Raw genomic sequence first — 3,539 nt, 5'->3', positions numbered from 1 at the left:
CACACACACACACACACATATATGTGTGTGTGTGTGTGTGTGTGTGCGTATGCGTGTGTATAAAGGTATAATAATGAGGTTTCTTAATAATTGGGAATTCAGAGTCTCAACTGGCCAGTTCTTTTTAACAAATAAGGCTGGCAATATTGGGAATGAGTTACAATCAACAGAAATGTAAGCAAAGGGGACCCATGAAAATCTCCAAACAACATAGGCTGTTGTCAATACAATAGGTTGCTCTCTGCCAACTGACAACAGAGACCCGTTGCTGAGGACAATACCTACACAAAACATTGAATATAAAGAAGTGAAGCTTCATCTGAATGTTCTAGCATCATTGCTGTGGGAATGTACTCTGCAGGCTACCAAAAAAGAAATATAAACACCAAGTCATCCAAAAATCCTTGGACTTATATTTTCCCACCAGCAGGGCTTATACACCAGTGCAATGGTGGGACAGAACTTGCGATAGTAGCCAACAAATGTCTGGTTTGACTTGAGTTACCCTCCTTGGTAAGGAATACATACCTCATAGTACTGGACCCATGGTGGAAACCCAGGGTAGCCTTCCATGACTGCAGGTCCCAATAACTCGAGAAAGTCTGGAGTTCCAGGAGTTTTATTGTTCATGGTATATGTAGATGGTCTAAGAAGAGCCCCCAGTTTAAGCCAGGGGGAGCTGGCTTAAATAGGGAGGGAGAAATGAGGAGTGGCTGGGAAAAGAATAACTTAATTTAGCTACGCCCTCTCGCCTTTAGGTAACTCATGAATATGGAAATCTCTTCAGGCTGAAACCTGTAGTCACAATCTCTACTTATAGGTGGATGGTGATACAAACCTCTCTCGGAGGGGCTGCTTAGCCAAATGTGACTGCAACGTGTAGGTTAATGGAGATGTAGAGGCCTGTCAGGAGTCTGGAATCTTGGGGGCGTGGTGAGATATGTGCAGTCCCTACACAGGCAATGGACCTTTTGTGTTTCTGGCTATCTCAAAACCAGTGCTCTACCAGGGAGACCAAATCATCCTTTTCAAGGTCCTACATCATAGCTCAGAGATCTCGGGTAAAGGTAAACACAACTGACCAAAAAAAAAAAATCAATAAAACTATTCCTATTGATATTCTGTTACACTTATAGATCAGTGTCTTACACAGCCATCATCAGAGACTTCCTCCTACAACAGATGGGAACAGATGTAGAGACTCACAGTCAGACATCATACACACAAAGACAATACTTCAAACACAAGCTCTAAATGGGAATGTCTCCACAAACCCCTCCCATCAGAGCACAGTGAATCCTGAGAAAGAGAACATGGAAAGAGTAGAAGAATCCTCAGATCTCAGGAAACCCTCTGGAGGAGAAAATGGAAATAGTGTAAAAGCCCAAAGGAATGAAAGACACCAAAGTATGTCCTTCTAAATCAACATTAGCAAAGCTATATGAACTCATAGAGACTGAATCAGCAAGTGTAGATGTGTCACAGGTCTGCACTAGGTACCCTGCATAAGAAATACAGATTTCAGGTTAATACTTTTATGGGATTTCTGAATGTGTGAATGAGTGGTTCTATGATTCTTGTGCTTTATCTTGGGACTCTCTTCTTTCAGTTGATTTAGCTCATCCTACTTCCTTGTGAAGATTTTTAATTTTATCTTATTTATTTTGTTATGTTTTGTTGTTGTCTCTTAGAATCCAGTTATTGTCTAATCAGAGACAGAAAGGGAATGTATCTACAGGGGAGGAGAGATTAGATGAAACCAGGGAAAGTAGGGGGAGAGAAAAATATAATGTGTATAGAAAGAATTTCAGTAAAACAAAAAAAAAATTCATGTTTTCAGAAACAACATTTTTTAAAAATGTGGAGAAGTTGTGATAAAATACAAATATTTATGCAAGTAAACACATATACATCTTTACTCTATGCTCATTCAATATTTGATAGGACCAGAAGATTGCATGATTTGCCTATAATGATTGATGAAAACCAGCAGTTGTAAGCTAAAATAAATCCTTTATCTTCTATGCTGCTCTTGGTGGGTTTATTTTATCACAGAATAGAAATAAAAATAAAACATTACTTTTAATAATTTATTTTATATTCATTTTTTTGCTTACATGTGTGTAGGTTGTGTGTTATATTAGTGGGTCTGTGTGTGTGGTGGTTGTGTGTGTGTGTGTGCATACATATTTGGTATGTGTTCTTTTACCAATATGTGGATACCTGAGCCCTAAGGAGGAACTTTGATGCCATTCACTGTCACTTCCATCATAATCCCTACAGACATGTTTCTCACTGATCCTGGAACTTGACTTTTCAACCTAGACTTGCTGTCCAAGTCTCAGGACTCCACGTCTCTCTAAGCTCCCTAAGCAAGGGCCTCAGCCACACCAGTTTATCTAAGTGTTATGAATCTGAACGATGGTCTCATGATTGAACAGAAAGTGCTATTGTTGCCTGGGATATCTCTTTGTCCTATGCCCAGGGAGGGTATTGATTGTCTAGGACAACAGAAGGTTGCCCTATGGTTAATGTTCTATGTCATGGTTAGTGAAATGAGCTTTTGTTTCCTGTTAGGACAGTAGTCACCTCAGTGTCACCATCAGTAACACAATCCAAATGTTTCCATTTTAACACAATCCAATGTTTCTCAATAGACCTGAGCAAATTCATTCCGTATTTTAGGCCTTATTATTTTTGGTGAGACATCGGAAAATTTTTGCGTGAAGGAAGATACATCATTTAGTTTTAATTCTGATGAGACATTCCACACAAGCTTATAAATCCAACTCTGATGATTCTAAAAATATTCATGTTGTGGAAGATGTGAAATGTATCCTCTTTCTCGGCTGTACTGCTAATAAAAGTGTTCAGAGGGATGTTTAGAGGCAGCATCAACACCAATCCAGTCACAGGGAAGTTATGTAGCAGCAACCTGAACACTGCCTCCACTCACATAATATTGAATCTCAGAACCCATGACCTGTGGGCTTTTTAAATTTCTTAATATTAGAGCAAAATATCACACCCATAAGAAGTTATTTATATCTGCTTGTCATAAAAAAGAAGTCTCTGATTTTATCTTATTTATATGTGTACTTTTACTTTGCATGACAACCTAACAATGGATCAGATATTAACTGAAGAAACCTAGACAGAACATATTGTACACATGCTATCAATGTTATATCTCATTCAGTCTGAAGTGCATATTTGTTTCATTTTTTAACATACATCTATCTTTGTCTATCCATTTCTTTGCTATGTTAAATTGTTCTGACAAAAACAGAAAACTAAGGTAGGAAAAAGTTTGTTTTCATCTACTATTCCTTGCTACAATCCATGTGTGTGCTCAGCTCTGTATCTCTGCTCTTATATATTGCAGGACCTACTGCATATAGAAGCATGCATTCATAGGGAAAAGCTTCTTTGCATATTAGTAGAGACATCACTCATGAACACACCCACTGGCTGGCTTTGGCATCATAAAAGAATCCCACTTTGATCCAATTTTCTCAGGTATTCCAGGAAGTGTTGAG

The sequence above is a fragment of the Grammomys surdaster genome, unplaced genomic scaffold (assembly GCF_004785775.1).
Source record: "Grammomys surdaster isolate TR1022 unplaced genomic scaffold, NIH_TR_1.0 126039, whole genome shotgun sequence".
Classification (NCBI taxonomy): Eukaryota; Metazoa; Chordata; class Mammalia; order Rodentia; family Muridae; genus Grammomys; species Grammomys surdaster.
Note: the sequence above shows the minus strand (reverse complement) of the source record.